The sequence below is a fragment of the Rattus norvegicus genome, chromosome 1, assembly GCF_036323735.1.
Source record: "Rattus norvegicus strain BN/NHsdMcwi chromosome 1, GRCr8, whole genome shotgun sequence".
Lineage (NCBI taxonomy): Eukaryota > Metazoa > Chordata > Mammalia > Rodentia > Muridae > Rattus > Rattus norvegicus.
Genome location: NC_086019.1, coordinates 243,242,602 through 243,265,645, shown reverse-complemented (window position 1 = coordinate 243,265,645; position 23,044 = coordinate 243,242,602). Strand labels below are relative to the sequence as shown.

Sequence of the window (23,044 nt, the reverse complement as noted above, 5' to 3'; positions counted from 1 at the left end):
CACACATGTGTCTTTCTCAGTTCTCTGTGTGAATTCTTATCAGTTTTCCTCCTTCTTGCTTTAAAATTAGTGTGTTTCTTTAATTTACTTTGTTTTAGAGGTTATTATATAATTATTTCTCCCTTCCCTTTCCTTCTTTCAAACCCTTCCATTTATCTGTCCTTGTTGCCTTTCAAATTCATGGCCTCTGTTTTCATTAATTGTTGCATACACAAGCATATATGTTTCTAAATACATTAATGCGACCTGCTCAGCCTGCATAACATTACTAGTGTGTGTTTAGGGCTGACTATTTGGTACTAGATAACTGATTGGTATTCTCTTCCTTGGGGAAGACTGTTTTCTCCTGCTCTCTGAATTCCTCAGTTGACTGTAGTTCTTTGTGTAGGGGTTGAGTCCTGGTGGGATTTTCCCCATCCATGTTAGCATATCTGTTGCTGTTGTCCTTGTTCATCTTGTGTTTGAGCAATCATGTATGTGAGACCTTATGGGCATATTCTGATATTCCTCAGACACAATCTCACAGAAAACTCCTGAACCCCTGTATCTGACAATCTTTTTGCTTTCTCTCCTGAAATGTTCCCTCATCCTAAGGTGTAGGAGTTGTTTTCTAGATATAGCCTATGGAACTGGGCTCCACAATTCTGCATTGTTACTAGTTGTGGTTTTCTGTAATGATCTCTGTCTGTTGTGAAGAGAAGTTTCCTTGATATTGGGGCAAGCACTCCACTTATCTGTGGGCACAAGAAAACTATTTCGATTCCGTAAGGGGTTATGTGGGTTTAGTAAAGTGGTGGTTGTAAGTTCTCCTCCAAGATCCATGACTCCTCTAGCTGTAGGTAATTGACAAAGTTTTCAATAATAGACGTGATTTCCTTCTTGTTGAGTGGTAAATAGCAATACTTTGTAGAGAATCTTCCAAGGTCCAACAGGTTAAAACAGACGCAAGGATTCTGAATCAAGACCACGCCATCACAACAAAGAACTGACCATCACTTGGGGTCATGGTGCAACAGCGGTCTATGTTTCAGGTATTCCTTGTTCCTGGTTGTCACCTATTGGCTTCGAAGGATCTCCCTGTAATCATCTGACAAGAGAGACAATCTTAGTCTGCTTCACAGATGGATGACACTAATGTGCACATGGGTTATTTCCTGGCATTACTCAGAGCTACCCCCCAAAGACACTGCTACAGAATAGGCTTCACATTCAGAAAGACTCTGTTTATATAAAGTGAGAAACGGCCTGAGGAACACATGCACACTGGATAGAGAGAAGTAGACATGTCTGACAAGGATACTAGGATTAAAGCGATTGGAAGACCAGAGTGAAGGGAGTTCGGGAGTTTCTCATATGGAAATGAGAGCAACCTGCCCACATCTTGAACTGGTCAGTAGGATAAATTATCCTGTGGGAAGAAGCCCGCTCCTCCTCTCGGCCACTGTGGTACTTGAGCAACCGGCTTGTAAGTGGCTATCACAGCATGGATGGGTTTTCTAGTGGGATTCTTATCCTTGAGACTCCACTAATTACTGTCATTCACAAAGACACCCTTCTTGGTAGCTGCAGAGACTGACACTGAGAACTTTCTATGTCATCCTATGGTGAGGGAACCAGTTAGCCATATGATAGCACCAGTGATTAATCAAATGATTATTGATCATAACTAGGAGTTCTGTTGAAACTGACCACACTGGAGGAATCGGTAATTCATCCTTATCTTAACTGACATCTACTCTGTCTGAATATGGTTTTTCTTTCTCTGATGCTGGTACTGCTCCTTATGCCACATCTGAGTTGTGGCTCATACCTTGCCCAGATTAACAGAATTTCCAGTTTATTGGTATGCTGTCCCCTGTGTAATGCAAATCTGTGGACCTATCTTATCTTCCAGTGAAGATAATATCTGACAGACCATCATGGAAGGCATTTGTCCCACTGTATACCAGGTCACCTGGAGGAACCCTGCTGTGGCATCATCCCAGGAAGATTTACCCTGCAGAGACAGTGGGTTATTCTGGAATTCAGTATGTATCACTATATATGTATATTCTGTATCACCAAAGACTGTTGGGTAACTTTATGTCTTAATACATTCTTCTGGGAACCAAAGACAAGGAAGTAAGTTTGACAGTCCAGACACAGTTCTCAAGGACCCACTTAAGAATGTGTCCTCTGATTCCTGTCGCTCTAGGTTGTGTTGAATCAGCAGTCTTTTGTTGGAGATTGGTTCTAATGCTTTGAATTAATAGGGCCCCCAAAATCAGGAATCTTTGTGTTCAAACACAGAAGGTCCTTGTCCCCAGTTGGTTTTGACTGATAAATAAAGAGCCAATGCCCAGTGGCTGGGCGGGTAGACTGAGGCAGAACCTTTGGATTTGCTTTGGCTAGAAACTGGAAGGGAGGAGGAGATTCAGAGGGAGGCAGATCAGATTTAGAGCTGCAGAAAGAAAGTCATCTGAAATGGCGGTGAAAAGGAAGGAATGTGGTTCCCAGAAGGGCTGCCCAGAAGTACTTTGGGCAGCAAAAACTAGGGGCCTGCCCAGAAGATAATAGGGCAGCAAAGATAAAACATGGATTTAGAAGGTATTGAGCCAGGAGTACTGGAGGGAAATGTATGCTAGCTGGGTGGGGGTTTAGAGCTACCCAGCCTTTGAGTGTGTCAAGTCATATTAAAATTAACTTGTGTGTGTGTGTGTGTGTGTGTGTGTGTGTGTGTGTGTGTGTTTCATTCTCAGATTCAGATAGCTCCTGGGTTGGTGTGTGTGTGCAATCCACTGGGAGCTAAAGCTGTGTAGCTGAATTTGCAGCTACAATCCTTTTTCATGGGCTGTGAGGGAGGTATATTTCATAATGGGACTCAGCAAGATTATCCTAGATCTGAAATTACTGTTAGTATTGAAGTATTGTTGACTTTTAAGGCCGGTGGGTAAAGAGACAAATACAAAAGCAATCCTGCTAACTCCATTCCTTACAGAAGTGCCTCTTCTGTGTATAAGACCTTAGAGGTGGTGTAAGCCTTCTAGAGTGCTGGCTCTCAACCTGTAGATCTTGACCCTTCTTGGGGGTCAAACAACTTAAGACCATCAGAAAACACAGGTCTTTACATTATGATTCATAAGAGTAGCAAAATCACAGTTATGAAGTAGCAACCAAAATAATTTTATGGTTGGGGATCATCACAACATGAGGAGCTAACTGTATCAAAGGGTTGCAGCATTAGGAAAGATGAGAGTTACTGCTCTAGATCCTCCAGGGAAAATTCTGTTTTCTTGTATTTTTTATTTCTAGACTTACATTTCTTGGATCATGGTCCCTTCTTCCATCTCCAAAGTCAATGATTCATATTCTCTCTGTCTCTCTGTCTGTCTCTGTCTCTGTCTCTGTCTCTGTCTCTCTCTCTCTCTCTCTCTCTCTCCCCATCCCTACCTCCCTCCCTCCCTCTCTCCTTTCAGCATACTATCACATTCAGTATGTAATAAAATACCTACCTTTTAAAGACACTTGTGTTTTAATTAAGAGGTCACCTAGACAATTTAGAATAATTTACTATCTAAAAGTATTTAACTTAACCACATCTTAAAAGTCTAATTTGCTATACAATAGCTTTGGGGGCTACCAGAAACACTAGCATATGAGAGCACTAAAATGAGATGCTCAGACATTCTAGTACACACAGAAGCCTGGGAAAGTGAAGAACAAACAGCATTGGCCAGTGTAGAAAGAGAACTCATGGCTTATCCTCTATCCCCCTCTCAGACACTGACACACTTTCAGACACTCAGCTATCAGGGTGACTCTCCCACGATTGGGACTCAGACACTCACAGAGCTAAGCAGAGAATTCTCAATCAAGGAATCTTGAATGGCTGAGAAGCACTTAAAGAAATGTTCAACCATTAGGGAGATGCAAATCAAAATGACTCTGAGATTCCACCTTACACCCATCACATTGGCTAAGATTAAAAAACTCAAGGGACAGTACATTCTGTTGAGGTTGTGAAGCAAGGGAACCACTCTTCCACCGCTGGTGGGAGTGCAACCACTCTGGAAATCAATCTGGCAGTTTCTTAGAAAATTGGAAGTAGTTCTACTTGAAGATCCAGCTATCCTGCACCTGGGCATATACCCAGAAGATGCTCTACCACCCCATAAGGCCACCTAATCAGGTATGCTCATAGCAGACTTATTTGTAATAGACAGAAACTGGAAGCACCTTGAATGTCACGCAACTGAAAATGGATAAAGAAAATGTGGTTCATTTACACAATGGAATACTAGTCAGCCATTTAAAACAAGGACACTATGAATTTCACAGGCAAATGGATCGCACTAGAAAATATCATCCCAAGTGGGAACCTAGACACCAAAGGGCATGCAGGGTATCGCTTATAAATGGCTATTATCCAAAAAGTACAGGATAACCACGCTATAATCGATGGACCCCAAAAGGCCAAATAACAAGGAAGGTCCAAGGGAGGATGGTTGATTCTTACTCAGAAGGGGAAACAAAATAGGTACCAAGGGTCAATGGAAGGAGGGAACTGAGTGGGAGAGGGGATGGGGAGAGGAGTGGGGGCCATCAGATGTAGGGAGAGCAGGGGAGAGAGAAGGAAAAGTGGTGGGGTAGAGCGGGGCAATCTCTAGGACATGCCAGAGACCTGGGGATATAATGGGGCAACTCTAGCTGAGACTCCTAGCACTGGAGGATATGGATTCAGAAGTGGACATCTCCTCTAGCCAGACAGGATGACCAGTGGAGGGATAAGGACAGTAACTCATCCACAAAACCTCCCCAAAATGTGTCCTGCCTACAAGTGTGGGGTATGACTGCCCCAAACTGAAACCCACCCCATGGGCAAGAACACTCTTAATGATGATCTGATATGCTTGCAGACAGAACTGGAGCTTAACTGTCCTCTGAGAGGCTCCACCCATAGCCAACGGGAAGAGATTCAGAGACCCATAGCCAAACACTACAGAGCTTGGGGAATCTTATGGAAGAGTTGGGGAAAGGACTGAGGGACCCGAAGAGGATGAGGACTCTGGAAAACCACAGAATCAATTAACATGGACCCTGGGAGCTCCCAGAGCCTCAGTCATCAATCAAAGAGCCAGCATGGGCTGGACATAGACCTGCACATATGCTTATGAGTAACTTGGTCTTCAGGTGGGTCCACCCAAAACTGGAGCAGGCGCTGTCTCTCTGAGTCTGCTGCCTGCCTGCCTGCCTGTCTGTGGATCCCATTGGCCAAAATGGTCCACCTTGTCTGGCGTCGATGGGAGACGGTGCATCTAGTCCTGCAACTTGCTGTGCATGGGAGGGGGTAGTGGGGACTAAAACCCAGGGGAAGGGCGGAATAGGGGAAGGATCTGCATAAGGTGGTGCTGGGAGCAGAGGGGGCTGATATATTTAAGCATCTCTTAAATAAATGTATCAATTCAACTAAAAAAAAGAAAAGAGCCAATCCTGTCTTCAAGCTCTCCAGTTCGTCTTGACCTTCAGAATAATCTAAACATTGTCAATAATCTAGAAAGTTCTGCCTGATCTGACCTTGTTAGGCTCACAGCCATTGGCGTCTGGCTGTTCTCTGTGTACTAAGCATGCTTTTACCTTGGGGAATTGCTCACAGGCTGTGTGCTCTATTTTGAAGGCTCTGTCAGCAGAGAACCATGTCAATTTCTCTCAGGCCTCTCTTTGGCTCCTCCCACATCACTCTTGTAAGCAAACAAACAAACAAACAAAACAAAATTTTAAAAAAATGTAAAACTTTGTCCCTTGCTATGTTTTCTTTCACGGGACTTTTGTAGTCTGCAATACATTCTTGCTTATATGATTATCATTTATGTTCTACACACACACACATACACACACACACACACGCGCGCGCATGCACACATACATACACATACATATACACACATACACACACATACACACAAATATACACACATACATACACACATATACACACATACACTCACATACACACTCACACACACATACACACACATATACACACATACATATCTACATACATACATACACACATATACATACACACACATATACACACATACACACATATACACACACATATACACACATACATACACACATATACACACACACATACACACACACACACACACACACACACACACACACACACTCTTCCCTTGGAGCAAGGATTTGGTTGTGGTTTTAGCTTGGCTTCACCATATGCTCAGTCCACTGTTCGCATTCAGCATGCAAAGAAAGGGTCAACTGTTCACGTGATTTGTGGAGGTCAGGTGGCACAAGATGAGAATTTGGAGATCTTACTTCTATTTTTGTTTGTTTGTTTTATTGGATATTTTATGTATTTACATTTCAAATGCTATCCCCTTTCCTGGTTCTCCCCTCTCCCATCCTCCTCCCCCTTCTTCTATGAGGCTGCTCCCCTCTCACTCACCCATTCCTGCCTCAACACCCTGGCATTCCCCTATACTGGAGAGAAGAGCTGTCACAGGACCAAGGGCTTCTCTTCCTATTGTTGCCAGACAAGGTTATCCTCTGCTACATATGTGGCTGGAGCCATGGGTTCCTCCATGTGTAGTTTTTGGGTGGTGGTTTAGTCCCTGGGAGCTTGGGGGTGGGGTGTGGTTGGTTGATTGTTGTTTTTCCCATGAGAACAACCCCTTCAAGCTCAGCTCCTTCAGTGATTTCCTCTGTGCTGTGGTCGAGAAACAACCTCCAAGTTAAATGAGAAGATGCAGGCCCAGGTTTCCCCAGCCCTCAGTTCCGAGCACTCCTGTCAAGTGCACATTTCTGGGGTTACTCCAAAGCTCTGCCTATTATACAGGAAGTCAGCCAACCATAGCTTCCTCAGAAAACAAAATGACATGTTTTTTTGTCTCTCTAGGTTCATCCCAGAGCAGCTCAACCTCACCACCTATGTGCAAGAAGGGAAAGAGGTTTTGTAAGTTATTTTCAGATCTTGTCCAAATCTTAGGCTACTAGCCAAGTAACACAACATTCAGACAACTGGGGCTTAGGATAAAGTTCAGAGCAAACCACAGAATTCAGCAGCATTTAATGGTGAGCTTTTGCTCTATCAAATCATTTGTTTTCAGACGAGAATGCAGCTCACGTAAAGTGTCTAGTAGCACAAAGTCCTATGTTAAACCCACAGCCCTATGTAAGCTGGGCAGAGTGGTACACGGTTGCAATCCTGATGCTTCAAAGGTAGAGGCAGGAGGATCGAAAGTTAAACATAATTCTTACGTTGCATATCAGATTTGCCAGCCTGGAATATATGATAGATACATTGCCTATAAATAAATAAGTAAATATATAATGAGGGGCTGAAGGGACGGCTCTGTGGTGAACAGTACTTGATGCTTTTGCAGAGGATTTTAGTTGGTTCCTAACACCCACCGCAAGGTAGCTTGCAACTCCTCCTGCTCAGGGGGTACAGTGCCCTCTTCCAGCCTCTGTGGGCACCTGTACTTGTGTGTACACACACACATATGCATGCACACTGAAAATAAAGTATTGTTTAAAAGTTATTTATTCTATATGTGTTATTTAAATATGTTATCTGGGGAAATGTGGCCATTCATAAGAATAAAGGTTAATATTAGGTTCTCAAAGTCAATTTTTTTCAAAGACAGACATTAAAATGATTTTTTTTCTTAAATGGAAGTTAAGTAAAGAAGTGATCTAGAAGAGGGTTAGCTGACTAGGTAGGAGATCACCAGAAGACAACAACAGATGTTAAGAAAAGAGGTGTTGGACTGGAGAGATGGCTCAGCAGTTAAGAGCACTGACTGCTCTTCCAGAGGTCCTGAGTTCAATTCCCAGCAACCACATGGTGGCTCACAACCATCTGTAATGAGATCTGATGCCCTCTTCTGGTGTACATGAAGACAGCTACAGTGTACTTATATGTAATAAATGAATAAATCTTTAAAAAAAAAAGAAAAGAAAAGGAGTGTTGTGTGTGGCAGGCAAAAGGTCACATGTGACCTGGGTACTATATAGGCAGAGGCAGGTGAATCTCTGTGAGTTTGAGGCCAGCCTAATTTATATCAAGAGTTCCCAACTAGCCAGAGCTACAGTGAGACACTGACCGACTGACTGACTGACTGAATACATACATACATACATACATACATACATACATACATACATACATGGCATGTGACATGGCTACAGGATGTCCGAGGACACAGGAGAGGAAGGAAGATGGGCAAGAAACAGGGAGAAACAACAAATACAATTTTTGATCAAAAATGCTATGATGAAGTCTAATTCTTTGTAAGCTAATACAAGGTTTAAAAACAAATTAATAGAACCCATGAAAACATATTCTCTGTCATGCATAGCAGAACACCTGAAACTTACTTACGTCATTGAAAGCATGACTGACTTTCTTCCTGAACCTTGGCTGAGCATCCCGACTTGTTCATCTATGTTTCACTATTGTGTACATGTTAGGCTGAAGAACTGTCTGTGCATAGAACGGTGGTTGGAAATGACTGTACAGGACTGGATAAGAAATGTATCCAATCCTACAAGACCACCACCCCATAGATTTTCAGATCCCTCATGTAGATCACCATAGTGCCTGCATAGGACCGGTGTACTCTCCCACACTCTTAATTAATCTATAATTACTTTTATCTAATACAGTGTAAATGCTAATGCCAGTTGTTTGCTTCTGTCATTTAGGGGTTGATGGTAAGAAAAACACTCTGTATATGCTCAGCCCTGACGCACTTATTTTTCTAATGTGTTCATTCTACGGTTACCAAGGATACAGAAGGCAGACTGTATTTAGGTCTTGATTGCCACACGGTCTTTGTAGCCAATACTCACATCTGTCTTATAACACAGAAGTGACTGCAGACAATGCCTGAACAGCATGTGTTCAACCTTACAGAGCTTTATTTGTGGATTCTACAACTTAAACTGCATCCTATCTTTGTGTGTCCTGGAATATGGGTTTTCTAACTATGAAGGCTGTAAATATATACAGCTTTCATATGTGTATATATATTGATATGTACTTACATATTTAGACATATGTATATATTACATATATACATATGAAATAAAAAAATCTAGGTAACAAACTATACAAGAACAGGCATTAAGTCCCATTTGTCTGCTAACTGAGGAGTTCACCCATAAGCTTCCTGGTTGCTGCACCAACTATGGTCTCCTCCATAAAGACTCTTGTCTTCCAGGATTCTGGAAGCTTCTGTTCCTAGTCTTTAGGCAGCATTCTAAGATGAGGAAGAGGAAGCTTCCATACTTTTGAGATCAGAGCTCTGGCCCTCACTCAGCATGGCCATAACATTCTGATTCAGGGAAAGCCATGAGTCTGACTCAGAGAGGAAAGGACCTGACTATTCCTCTTGCTAAGAGGCATAGCACAATGTTATGCTGACTATTTCTGTCTCCTATAGTGAGTGAATGTCACCAATTGAGTTCCGTCCTCTCTTCCATTTCTACATTAAAGTTTTAAGATCTAATGCCTCAGAGTTTGATTTTTCAAAACAGAGTTGAAGCATATATGATTGGTTAATATGAAGTCATTCCAGACTCCTTTGACCCAAATCAACATGACTAAGCAGAAAGGGCATTTGCAGAAGATGCACAGACAAGGAAATGACCTTTGAACCATAGGTACAGATGGAAGTGATGCAGTTACAAGTCAGGAACATGGAATCTTGATAGTTTGTTAACATTGGTAGCACTCCTAGAAGAAAGGATCACATATGGCTTGAATACTAGAAAATTGCTTTCCCTTAGTCCTCAAAGGTTGGAAACCATCCTCAAGGTCTCACTAAGTAAGAGCTTCCTCTGTGGAGAAAGATCTATTCCCCATAACCCTCCATGTGTCTTGCCTAGGCTGACCTCAAATGCTTGGCATTAAGCAATTCTCCTGCTTCAGCCTCCTAAGTAACTGCTCCTTAAATCCTTATAATGCTTTCCTTGTATGAGTCTGTATTCAGATTTTCTCTTCTTAGGACATCAGTCACATTGAATTAGAGTCGTCCCTGGTGGCTTCATATAACTTAACCCTTTAACTACTTTATCTCCAAATAAGTTCACATTCTAAAGCTTGAGGGATTGGGATTTCAAAATAAGAATTTTATAGAGATGTCGTTCAACCTGCAACAGGCAGAAACCCGTAGAAAAGGCCTTCTTCATTGATGCTCTCGGAAAGAAACAACTCTGGTCACGCCTTGTTTTCCTACTTCCAGTCACTGAACTTTGAGAAGAGAAATTCCGGTTGATTGGAATTGCAATGTGTGGTCTTGGTCGTGGCAGGCTAAGAATCTAGTAGTGATGAGGATTGTTTCTGCACGATCTAGAACTGCAGCCAGGAACCCATGGCTGGTTTTGCCACATTGACGATTTGAAGTTTAGAAGTAGATGCTTGCATTCACATCTGTTGATAGATTAAAGATATTCTATAAGTCACTTAGAGATTTTACAGACTCCGTCAGCTGGGAGTCCTCAGTTTGCGTGTGTACAAAAGAAAATTCCAGGCAATAATACTCATGATCTTAATTTACACCCCTCTCCCCCTCACACCCATGAAAAGATAAATTGAAGCAAACCAACAGCCAGAAACCAAAATATTCAGGGCTCAAAAAGTGGCATTTAATCACATCTGGTGTTATTTCATTTAATAACTTGGGGGGTTAAAAATGCATGACTTTTGTAAACCCAGTAAATTCCAGTCATAGATCACTCACTGGAGCTGGGCTATGCGAATGCCTCCAATCTCTTTGCCCTTGGCCTGATCCTCTTTCCAGTGACTGCTCGTTATTTTTACATAACCCAGAGAAGCAATGCTATGTGTTTTAATTACTATGTAGAGCTGTTTGTGAGTTTTGCTTTTTTTTTTTCACATATCTATTCTCATCTTTGTCTTGCATAGCAGAATTTATTAATTCAGTCTATGGATAAGTGTGTTGACTTTCATGAGCACTTATAATCAATTCAACTGGTTGACCTCACCATCAGATCCTAAGCTCAGTTATGGAACAAAGGCTTCTCAGGACTTAAATCCAGTTGAACAGAATCAAAATATCAGATATTGCTCTAACTTGTTGCTGTGGGTTAAATATGGTATAATACCTCATACAGAGGAGCCAGAATTATGCAATTTTAATCTAACTATGATATTTAAAGATGATGCCTTTGGGAGATCGATAGGATTAGACAAGAATTGGGTAGATCTTTCAATGCTAAATTTTGTTGGACTTCTAAGAAGAGACAGACCAGAACACACACACACACACTTCCAGTCTCCCACTCTATTATGTCGTGTGTGTGTGTGTGTGTGTGTGTGTGTGTGTGTGTGTGTGTGTGTGTGTGTATGCAGGTATTCTTGCCTCGAAGCATGAGTAGAGGTGAGAAGACAATTTGGGGGAGTTGTCTTCTCCCCTCCTTTCACGTTAGAATCAGAGAGTCAATACAAGTCGTCAGACTTGGTAACAAGTGTCTTAATGAGATGAACCATCTTGCTGGACCCCCAGCTGGGCTTAATTCAAATCAGGAGTGGATACAAGGTCAGGCAAAGCCAAGAAGAGTCTATAGATGAGAAAGATAATGTTTTCAGTTAACACCGGACAGTTCATGGTTGTAAGAAAAACAGGGTATAACTCTTTAAAGACAGGAGGATTAGCCAAGGATGGGTGGGAATGGAGGAAGCAGTGCTGGTGACAATAAACAGAAGGCAGGAGGAAGAGGGTTCTAACCTTGGTGAAGGCTGGGTATTTCGGGATTGCTCTCCCTCCATTGTGGGCACACCCCAGCTCAGGTTGATCACTACCGTCCAACTACCTAACACAATAAGAGACTATGAAATGTTCGGGGGTGTGCACAAGCATGAGAAGCCTGAGTTTCATGTTTTAAATGTTAAGGCAAGTGATCTGGACTTTTGAAACTACTGGATTTTTCTGTCTTTGCTTTGTTTGCTTGTTTATGGGGAGAGGGAGTGTTGTGTCTCTGTTCATTTGTTATTCTTGCCTATGCCATTAACTCTTGAGAGAATATATCAAAATTCCCGAATGTCTGAAGTGGGCCCCCATTTACCTTTCTGCAGAATGGTGAGGTTGCACAAAGCAATGACAGATTCGTGGCAAGAGTGCTGCTCCCAGTTCTGACGCTCTTTCACAGGCTTTACCAATCCCAACACCTCTCTTGCTAAATAGCAACACATTCTGGGACAACTCCTGTTGACAATGCTCCCAGTCATGATCCATTGACCAAGATGGCTGACAAAGATACTTAATGAGTATTGGGCTGGGAGTCAGCCCCATCTTAGACCCAAGTCTCAGCTCTGATGGCTGCCATGTGCTTTTGAGCAACCCCCCCCCCCAGCTCTTAGTCTCCTTTTCTGTTAAAAATCTAAAAATAACCCCTTCTTATGTAGTTCTCAAAATGGCTTTGCAAATGGTTTGGTGTTTGGAATTTCAGAACAATTCTTGCTCCTATGGTCTCTAAAGTCTTGCATAGAGGGTGTGCTGTGGAGATAGCCTGTAGAGGCCCAGAAGAAGGTAATCAGGTGACATTTGTCGCCAGTTCTCCCTCTAGCTTCATTCGGGACAGGGAGTTTAGCCACGAGCATGGGATTTGAAAGCTCAGATGGCAAAGTTAGCATGCCAGTGTTTGACTCTCAGATCTCTCGGTGTAGAGAAAGTTATTCTACAATATCGGACTCAGTTTCTTTCTCTGTAAAAAAATGGAAATAGATTAAAGAGTTGTACTGAGGTTCTTTTTTTTTTTTTAAGGATTTTATTCATTTATTGAATGTGAGTACACTGTCACTAGCTTCAGACACACCAGAAGAGGGCATCAGATCCCATTAGAGATGGTTGTGAGCCACCATGTGACAAGTGGCCATCGATGCTATCAAACAGGCAGGGCTGGGGAAAGGCATATCATATTGTTTAGAAATTGTCCCAGATGGGAATGTTCACATTCCACACAGCCTTACTGAAGACTTTAAAACCTTTTATAATTAATTTCATGAGCCATGAATTGAAGGGGAAAATATCCCTGCTTTTCTGGCTTGGATTTCCCTAGAAAAATTATAAAAAAGATAACAGAAAGCAAGGAATGGGGGCCTGGGACGATATACCAGTGGTTACCACACCAGTGGTTAAAGCACTTGCTGTGAAAGCTGAAGACCTGAGTTTGGATCCCCAGAACCACATAAAAGGACCTGATGGCGGCATGACCCTTAATCCCAACACTGAGGATTGGGAAAGAGAGCCTGGGACATCAGATGCTCACTGGCAAGCCAGTCAAGCCCAAATGGTGACAGGGAGGTTCAGCGAGGGCACTGTCTTTAAAAATATGATGGTGAGTTCAGCACAGTGGTGCATGCCTTTAATCCCAGCACTTGGGAAGCAGGGGTGGGCAGATCTCTGAGAGTTCGAGGTCAGCCTTGTCAGCAAAGTGAGTTCTAGGACATATATATGGTGAGACCATGCATCATAGTTGCCATCATCATCGTTGTCATCATCGTCATCATCATCATCACTGTCATCATCATTGACAATGACGAGGATGACAACGACGATGTCAGCATCATCAACAACAACAAGATTATCATCATCAACCGGGAGGAACAACAACAACAACACCTAATATTGTCCTCATGCTCGCACGCGCGCACACACAGTAATAATAATGAAAAAAAATACTGCTCTGAATCCTCTCTCCCATGTCCTACAACAGCAGATCGCTATCCTCTGTGGCTGAGGTTGGCTCAGTTCACTCAGAAGGTTTTCCGTAGAGCCTAACGTCTGTGTTCTTCGAGCTCGGTTTATCAAAGCTCTTCACTAAAAAGGTCGCTTCCTCATCCGTCCATTGAGAGTTTGTCAGGTAGCCTCTCATTCAAAGATCACCAGGAAAAGATGCTTCTCATGTGGGTTAACTCTCAGGCAAATGAGATTCTCCTTTATCCTTCCCTCCGTGAAATGAGAAATCGCAGTGTTCTAGAATGTTCATGGCTCTAGCTGCGGCAGGAAATAGTAGGAATTTTTTTGACATTTCAGAACCCTGAAGTAGCCAATTTCTTTGGTCCTCCTTTCAAAAAGTGAATGCGTCAGAAAAGAAAATCTTTCAGTAGTTTCATTGTTGTACCTGCTTTAATAATCTAAGGGTTGCTAAGGAACATGGGAAGAGCAGAGCAAAGTGATCGCAAGAGAGGCAGGAACGCAAATGGATGTGGAATGGAAAACTGACCGCATTACACCAAGAGGCAGCTGTCAGCAGAAAGCCTTTGCTGCCTTTTATAAACAGGGCTCTGGCTGCATCTCTTTTCCTTTCTGACCCGCTGTGTCTGGATTTCAGCGGACCAGTGTCTCTGACAACCCTTTGTTTCCTTAGTTCTGAGCAGAAGGCAAGCATTGCTTGTCTGCCACGGTCTCAGCCCCGACTGAGACCTCTGACCATATTTGGGCTTCTTTAATGCTCACTCCATCAACAGAAAATGCGCTGTGCAGCGGCAGGCAGCAGCCACAGCCAACACAGACAGCAAGGAAAGGAAGGCGGGAGATGGAGAAATGATGAATAAAAGGGCAGACAGCCTGGAGGGTAGAAATCCAGTGAGTCCCACTGGAGAGCAAAGAATATCCTCATCAGGGGTCCAAAGGACGTGGGACCCAAAGACCACCATGCAGATCATCGAGAAGGAAAGGCCAATTAAGGAGTAGACAGACACTTGAGTTTAATATCTGCTTATTCACCCACATAGGCACATTTATATATGACATGTGTGTCCTCAACCTACTCATACATCAGAAAAATAAAAATAAAGTAAATAACACACACACACACACACACACACTCACACACACACACACACACACAACATGCTGGCAGCCACAGCAACATCTGAAGCCCTGTTGGCACAGAGTTTGGACAGGATGATTTGCTTTTTGTGTGTAATTTGTCTATACAACATGAGGTACCAATGAGCTCAACCACACGAATACCCCTTCCAATACCAAGATCCAGTCTCACTCTTGCTGGAAATTTCAGCTCACATGTGCAAAGTTCTACTTAGCATGTCAACTCTTTTCCCTAAATTGTGGTACATTTAGCTAAGATGTAGTACCTTCCTAGTTGAGTTTTATTTTCTGTCTTGATTTCCAGTTTTGGGTCAGGAGAGGGTTCAGTTTTCTGGTGTGAATTCTTTCTCTGGAATCATGCCTTGTAGTCCTGAAACTATCTAGCTCTTAATCCCTCAGTGTTCCAATAACTTGTCTTTTTTTTTTTTTTTTATGCTGGAATTAGTTTGTTAGAGAAACCCTATGGCATAAGTCCTTCCCACTGCCACCCCTTTAAGAATCTCAAGTGCTGGAGATTTCCTGAAGGGACATCTTCTGGAACCTTCTGGGGCGTTGTCCCATTCCTTCGGATGCCATGGTGACTCTTGTGATTTATTTGTTTCAACGCTTCCCTGATGTAAAATATTCATAAGCATAAATAACTCCTCCCCACAAGACCCCAGAACTTTCCAATCTGCAAATCTGGGCCTGAGCTCCCTGCTTTAAATAAACTGCAGACAGATTTTTCCAGGGGAAGACACGGCAAGTTCCTGTTGGGCTAAAGCAGTACCTTTTACTGTATTTACTCCTTCTTAGGATGCCTGGCTATACGGATTTGGCAGATATTTTGATGCCGCGTTGTTTAGTGTGCAAAAATGCATTGCTACAAGAATACAGTTCTTTAGGACTGTACCTTCTCTCATTGCTCTAGGAATTACTTTGGCTTTGGATTTATGCTGTCTGGTACTATTGTGGTCCTTTCTATATATTTTAGTATGGTTTATATGCTATCTCCTTCCAGCACTTTCCCTTTTGCTTTTCCTTTTCTTTTTTTCTTTTTCCTTTTTTTAAGACAAGAGTTTCACTTGTACATCATGCTGACCTCAGTTGCATGGCCTCCTGCCTCAGCTTCCCGAATGCTGGGATCACAGGTGTGAGCCACCAAGCCTTCCTGGCCTCAGCCCTCTCTGTCTTCAACCTTCCGGTTTTCATTCTGTCATAAGCGTGTCTCCCATAAATAGCATAGGGCTGGGTTTTCATTGTTTTACAGTAAACCAGAGTGTCCTTTTGGTGTTTTTAAAATAACTAGTTTGTCATTCATTTTTCCTCTTGGTTTTTGCTGCAGTACGCATATGAGACCCATTGTTTTTCCCTTTGTAAGTGTGCAGTTGAGCAAGGGTTCAAGTCCTGATATGCTACTGTCACTACCATGCACCTCCTTAATTCGACACATGGTGAGAGCAAGCTCCCTAGTCCAACCCCTGACTCCCCTCTTCTCCAGTCTTTGACTCCTTCCTACCACTGTGCTTCCTGACCCCATGTTGTATCATGTGCTGGAATAGCCTTCCTTCCAAAGGCTGAATAACATGTGATTGTGTACAAATATGACACGATGCTCTTCCACGTATCTCTTGCTAGACACTTGGGATGCTTCTGCATGTTAGCCCAGGCGCTATAAAAACGGGTGTGTATCTGTTCAAGGGGCTGAGAGTAAGAATTGCAGAGGACCAGGGTTTGATTCACAGCACTACACAGTGGCTCTCAGCAGTCTGTCACTCCAGTCTTAGAGCATTTGACACCTTTGTTTTGCTTTTCTGTCATCAGGCACATATGCAGTGCATGTACCTACATGCAGTCAAAACACCCATACATGTAACTAATAAAGTATTTAAAAATAAGCAGAGATTCTAAAACAAGTATCTGTTCAAATCCTGTTTTTAATCATCATAGGTTTATAGCCGGAGGTAGAATTGCTGGTCCCTAAGATTAGCTGTCACCTTAAGAGGCTTATTCAACTCATTCATATTTAGGAATTTATAAATAGATGCTATATTCCTCCCACTCCAATTCATATATTTACATTTTTATTTATTATTGGTGTGTTCTACTGTGTGTGTGCCAATGTGTGTGTGATTTTATACACATACTTGAGTTTATGTGTTTACACGTATGTGTGTGTGATGTGTGTATGTGTTTACATATGTGTGTGTATGTGTGGTATGTGTGTTTACATGTGTGTGTGTTTACATGTGTGTATGTGTGTACATGTGTGTACATGTGTGTGGTGTGTGTGTCTGTGTGTGATATGTGTCTGTTTACATGTGTGTATGTGTGTACATGTGTGTACATGTGTGTGGTGTGTGTGTCTGTGTGTGGTATGTGTGTGTTTACATGTGTGTTTACATGTGTGTATATGTGTGTGTATGTGTGGTGTGTGTGGTATGTGTGTGTTTGCATGTGTGTGTATGTGTGTTTACATGTGTGTGTATGTACACACACGCATGTGTACATGTGCTATGGCACACATGTGGCTGTCAGAGGGCAGGTTTATGCAGTCAGTCCTCTTCTTCACCTTTACATAGTTTGCATAAATCAAACCCGAGTCATCAGACATGGACAGCTAGTCCCTCTACCTGCTGAGTCCATCTGACTGGCTCCCTTTGGTCATTTATTTCCTCATGTATATACTGGTTATTGCCTTGTTCTCAGATGCAGGATCTTTTGTTTGTAACCATGGTGATGCTGATTCCCAGCCCGAGTGCACCTTTAGATACAAAGTCTGAAAGGAACCTTGTCTCTTCAGTCAATAAAGGCAGAGCTGGACAAAGCTTGCTGGTTAGTGAAGGCCACTAGGCAGGAGTCAGCTTGACTTTGAGTTGTAGCTCCTCCCTTCACATTCACTTGCAGTGTAAGTTTGAGTATTTAATTAGCCTCTGCAGCTGTGAATTCCCTCATTTGTAATGCTACCAGCATGAAGGAAGAGCTCACCTGCAGGAGAAAGCACTTCCCCCATTGCTCTAGGCTCAGTTCAGGATCTGAGCCATGTCTATAAAAAACAAAACAAACAAACAAAACCCAACCACAACAACAAACAAAAACAACAACGATAATCCCGCCAAGCATCCCCTTCCTTTTGTGGCTGCTTCCCTTTCAGAGCTGGGGTCTGGCTGGTATGCAGAAGGCATGTGAGCTATGTAATCTGCTTGTCCCCATGAGAGGAGGCAAGTGGCAGGCCATTGGTTGAAGCACATCCGGGAGAACTGGGGTGGGTCTTGGAATTCCCAGATAAGGAAGTGCTAATCGGTCTGAGGGCTTCTGCTGTTGGAGAAGAGGCAGACTCTTGGTGGCTCTGAGGGCCACCAAATAAGGAAGGACATCCTTTTTCTCCACCTTATCTGTGTGCATGTTAGTGGGCAGAGCAACTTCCTCATTCATGGCAGCATCCCCAAACATGGCTTGGAAGGGACGAAGGTGCTGCAAAAAGCCGAGAGATAAAGTAAGGAAACTAACAAATCAAAGCTCCGTTTGGTGTTTTGTATGATTTCTAGCCTCCTCTTCTTTCTTACCTTCTCCTGTCGCCATACCTCACTTACCTAGAAAAGAGGACAGCTGTCCTGCCCCAAAGCTCCGTGGATCCTGCCCCGTCCAGTGTGACTAGCCCAGGTTGGTGATTCTGATCTGTTGCCAAACCAAACTGGCTCCCCGGGGAGCCATCTGGTAGTGTTTCCAGGGGTCATTTCCTCGCCAAGCATTCCTTTTCAGTGAGCCGACATTTTTTCATCCCTGGTAAACAACCCCAGCCTGCCGGCGGCTGAGATGGGTGCTTGGCTCAGTAAATTCCTTTGTGAAACCTAAGATCCTTGTCTCCAGAGAGCAGAGATCCCCCAGGGGCTTCAGGCTTCCTCCTCACTGAATGATCCGCCCCTGGCACCCGGAGAGGCTGTGCCTGCAAAACTGACTCTTCTCTTTCTTGGGTGAATTCAGTTTAGAAGGCTGGGGCAGGCTCCTTCCGTGGGAAATCATTGTGCTGTCACCCTTGCAGATCTACACAGGAAAAGTGACAAAACTAGGGTGCGGGGGGAGGGGCAGAGTTAAAAGGTTCTGAACCCAGTCGCTATTAGAAGGTGAATGGTAAATCCAATCCCCAGGGAGACTGGGAAGGCTGTGCCTCAAAAGTGCCTAAACTAGAGGATTAGAGGTGGGGCACCAGAAAATGAATTCCATCACTTGGAAGGCAGAGGCAGGCTGATGTCCGTGAGTTCAAGGCCACCACCCTAGTCTAAATAATGAGAATCTGTTTAATAAAAGGGTGCAGGCAAAGGAAAATAAATAGAGAAAAAGTTGATTGTGTACTCATACGTCCCCTGTTGCTCTCCTCTATTATCTTCCTTCCTGGGCTTTTTTTTTTCCCCTTCACTTTAGCAGCTTCTTAATGTGTATTTTCTTGGGCTGAGGAGATGGCTCTGTTAAAATGCTCCCTGATCTCTCAGAGGATCTGAGTTCGGTTTCCAGCATTTATCTGGTGGCTCACGACCACCTGAAACTCAGTTCCAGGGGACCTAATGCCTCTTCTGCATTCCCCGAGCACTGTCCACACATGGAGATTCCCACAAAACAGTGAATTCATAAATAAATCTTTACGATACACAGTTCCTTAAGCCAGAGTTTGGAAGGGACCTGGTAAGTCATCACCTGGTGGAATCTCAGAAAACTCACTTTAAAAAATACCATTGTGGTAGAATGAAATGTAGACAGAACTCAGCTCCACCCTTTGCACTGGGGGTAATGTATTTCATGGTCCCCCAAGGGCCAATAGTCAATGTTTCCCTGAATGTAGAGTGATTGGCTGAGCTGTGTGTTCTGTCCTTGAACTGCCATAGAAATACTCCCCACACCGTTTCCAGTGTCATGGAGTGACAAGAAAACAGGTCGTGACAAAGCTCTTCTGGTCCAAGATGTCTTTTTCTACCTCTGCTCAGCTGGCCTGCCATACCAAAGGTACAACACCCAGAAATGTGTGGCTTTGGAGCCTCTAAGGAAACAGTTGCTGGCTTTTGTAAGAACAGACTAGCTGCTCGCTTGTTTGTCCCTTCCATCAATTTTTTTAATTTTATGTATATGAGTACATTGTCACTGTCATCAGATACAACAGAACTGAGCATCGGATCCCGTTACAGATGGTTGTGAGCCACCATGTGTTTGCTGAGAATTGAACTCAGGACCTCTGGAAGAGCAGTCAGTGCTCTTAACCGCTGAGCCATCTCTCCAGCTCCCCCGTGCTAAGTTTCTTTAGTTTAAATACTTAGTACCTTGTGGGTGTCAGGACCTCTGTAAGAACTCCGTGTTGAGAGGAACTAACCCTCTTGCTTTGGGGCACTCAAGCCCTAGGTTCCTATCTTACTAAAAAAAATAAAATAAAATAAATAAATAAATAAATAAATAAATAAATAAATAAATAAATTTTCAAACATGTAGAAAGTTGAAGGGAATTATAAAGAGCACCTACCAGCCCAGGCTTCACCATTCATTGATAGCTGGCGTTGGTGCGGTACGCATGCGCACTCAACTCCTTCCCCACTTTTCTTTTTCTGAAAGTTTAGAGCAAGTACCCCATTCCTAAGCCATCAGAATACATCTTGGAAGCCTAATATCATCCCTCATCACCCGCAAAACCACTATCTTGCTCAAGAAAGACTCTTTGGTTAGGTGGTGATGGCATGTTCTTTTATTCAGCACTTGGGAGGCAGAGGCAGGCTGCGGTGGTTTGAGTAGGAATGATTTCCCCATAGGTTCATGTGTGAATGCTTGGCCACCCTGGGCGGCTCACAGTTGTTTCTGCTGCCTGTGGATGAAGATGTAGAACTGTCAGCTCCTTCCCAATCACCTCAAGAACACGTTTTACGGCCTTTGTATTTTAAGTGACAGAATCTAGCAGTGGCTTCCGGCCTCCAGTTGCTTTGAATCTAGGACAATCCCTCTTTCACAATTCCTAGAACAGACCTTTTGAAGAGCCCACATTGGCTGGCCATGGAACGCCCTGCATGTTTGGCTTGCTATCAGGTTCAGGTTAGACATATTTGCAAGGATGTTACATAAGTAATAGCATGTGTCTCTTGCTGCCATATTTTCAGAAATTCATTGTTTTGGGAAATGCAACAAGGACAAGTTAAGAAAAACACACCTTGATGGAATTTGTCGTAATCTGTCTCAGGAGTTGCTTGTTTCAAACGTCTCAAATCAGGAAACTGGATGGGACAATAGCAAAGTCCCTTTTAGCTTCCAAAAACTAAGGCTCAACAGGAGCAGCCTCTGAGGAAAGGTTTGCTTCCGTGGAGGGTCTGTGGTAGTTCACATAGATATCATAGCAGGAACTTCAATCTTCAATCATTTCCCTGCTTTTGACTAACAGAAGTCATTGTAGGAAATGCTCAATGAACGCTGTTATGGTGTTATTTTTTCCTGGTGTTAGGACAAGACAAATAGACTAACCCCGGATTTAGGTAAGGCACAGGAAACTTGTGTCCCAGCTCTGAGGTGTCAGAAGTCTTAGTCCTTGGGCATTCTTTTTTTTTTTTTTTTTTTTTGTTCTTTTTTTAGGAGCTGGGACCGAACCCAGGGCCTTGCGCTTCCTAGGCAAGCGCTCTACCACTGAGCTAAATCCCCAACCCCGTCCCTTGGGCATTCTTGATGATCCAAGGATAGACAATGTCTTGTCAGTTTCTCCTCTGATTGCAAAAATTTCTAGTGAAGATCGCCCACAGCAGTTTCTGTTTTATTTGGAAATTCCAAACTGCACCAAGACACCTTTTTTATTTTTTTTTATTTTTTGCAATAATCTTTCTTGAAGTCAAAAATTGCATTTTGAAAACTATTTCCTCCTCCTTTAATAAACGGCTAAGAATGTTAAGATTTTCTCCCTATGTTTGCAGTCACAGAAAGCATTTATCTCTCATCCCAAGCGGATGCCCTATGTAATTGGGTGTGAAGTAATTCCAAAGTCCCATCAGAATCTTTTCAGAGCGTTGCTATGACAATTGGACTTCTTTTGAAAAAATAATTTAAAGAAAAAAAAAAAAACCCAGCCCTGCTTCATTACCAATTCCCCGCCATTCACAATAAATTTGGCCTTTCAAAAAGTTGAGGGGGAATAATTATGCGATCCTGCTTTAACTGATTCTTCTTGAAGCTGTAATAGATAGTAAAGTCACCCTTATCACAGCCCGAGAAGGATGGTTCTTAAGGGTTTGCCTTTCTAAAACTATGGAAATTAGTGAAGAAGGCTAAACAATAACCTATTGTTTGGGGGAAAATATGAATTTTAATAGAAAGTCACAGGCAGCTCTCCTGACCCCTTATCAAAAAAGAAAGAGCTTTGGTGAGGTCACAGCCCAGACAATAAGGCAGGGGGCTGACAGTGGAACACCAGTAATCCCAGCCCTCAAGAGAATGAGGCACGGGGATCATGAGTTCAAGGCCAGTATGGGCCTCACAAGGAGACTCCTTCCTTCCCATCTTCCCTCCCTCCCTCCTTCTTTCCTTCCTTCCTTCCCTTTCTACTCTTCCTTTTCTCTTCTTCTCTACCCCCTCCCCGACCCCTGCTCTTTCTCCAATCTTTGAGCTACTTAGTAAACCTGGGAAGATAAATGTATCTAGAGTTATCACTATGGCTGATTTGATGTGTGTTCCAGACTGATGTCGATATTCTAATTCATTGCAATAGAAACTGAGACTTTAAAAAAAAAAAACCTGAGATTGGAGGGATGTGGTGGTGTCTGCTCACTGGGCTAGTGAAAGCCCAATGTTCCACTGTTTGAACTTTGCAGATTCAACGTTGCTGACTATACACGGTGTTGGAGTCGGATCCCTAGAGCTCTTTTTTTTTTTTTTCAAAGTTCTATTTTTGTAATTCAGGGACTAGAAATTGTTAAAGGTATTTAGGAGGGTATAATGTAAAACCAACTGGAAGAAACAGAGTTTCTTGTCTCTTCATCTTCAACATGAACACACACACACACACACACACACACACACACAGAGAGAGAGAGAGAGAGAGAGAGAGAGAGAGAGAGAGAGAGAGAGCTTCCGTCTTCTTTCCTCTTCCTTGACTTGAGGCAGATGAAGTTCCACAGCAATTTCCTTGAAGTAATTCAGCAAAACTATAAACCCACAAGGACAGAGGAGTCTGTTTCTTTTGTTGT

General features: G+C 43.0%; 1 protein-coding gene and 1 long non-coding RNA gene across 6 annotated transcripts in view; one reads left to right on the top strand and one right to left on the bottom strand.

The window, feature by feature from the left end:
* Positions 1-7,058: 7,058 nt before the first annotated feature.
* LOC134485230 (uncharacterized) lies at positions 7,059-19,031 on the bottom strand. The gene is made up of 2 exons (XR_010063251.1): positions 18,440-19,031; positions 7,059-10,444 (listed from the first exon to the last, which is right to left on the bottom strand). It is a non-coding gene; the product is annotated as an uncharacterized LOC134485230 (long non-coding RNA).
* LOC134485229 (glutamic acid-rich protein-like) overlaps positions 18,160-23,044 on the top strand; it is a 9,436-nt gene continuing 4,551 nt past the window's right edge. For 2 of the 5 annotated variants that reach the window (XR_010063249.1, XM_063281031.1), the window contains exon 1: positions 18,160-18,342. The gene's annotated coding sequence lies outside the window, so the exon portion shown is untranslated. The other 3 variants (XR_010063250.1, XM_063281033.1, XM_063281032.1) reach the window with 2 other exon arrangements.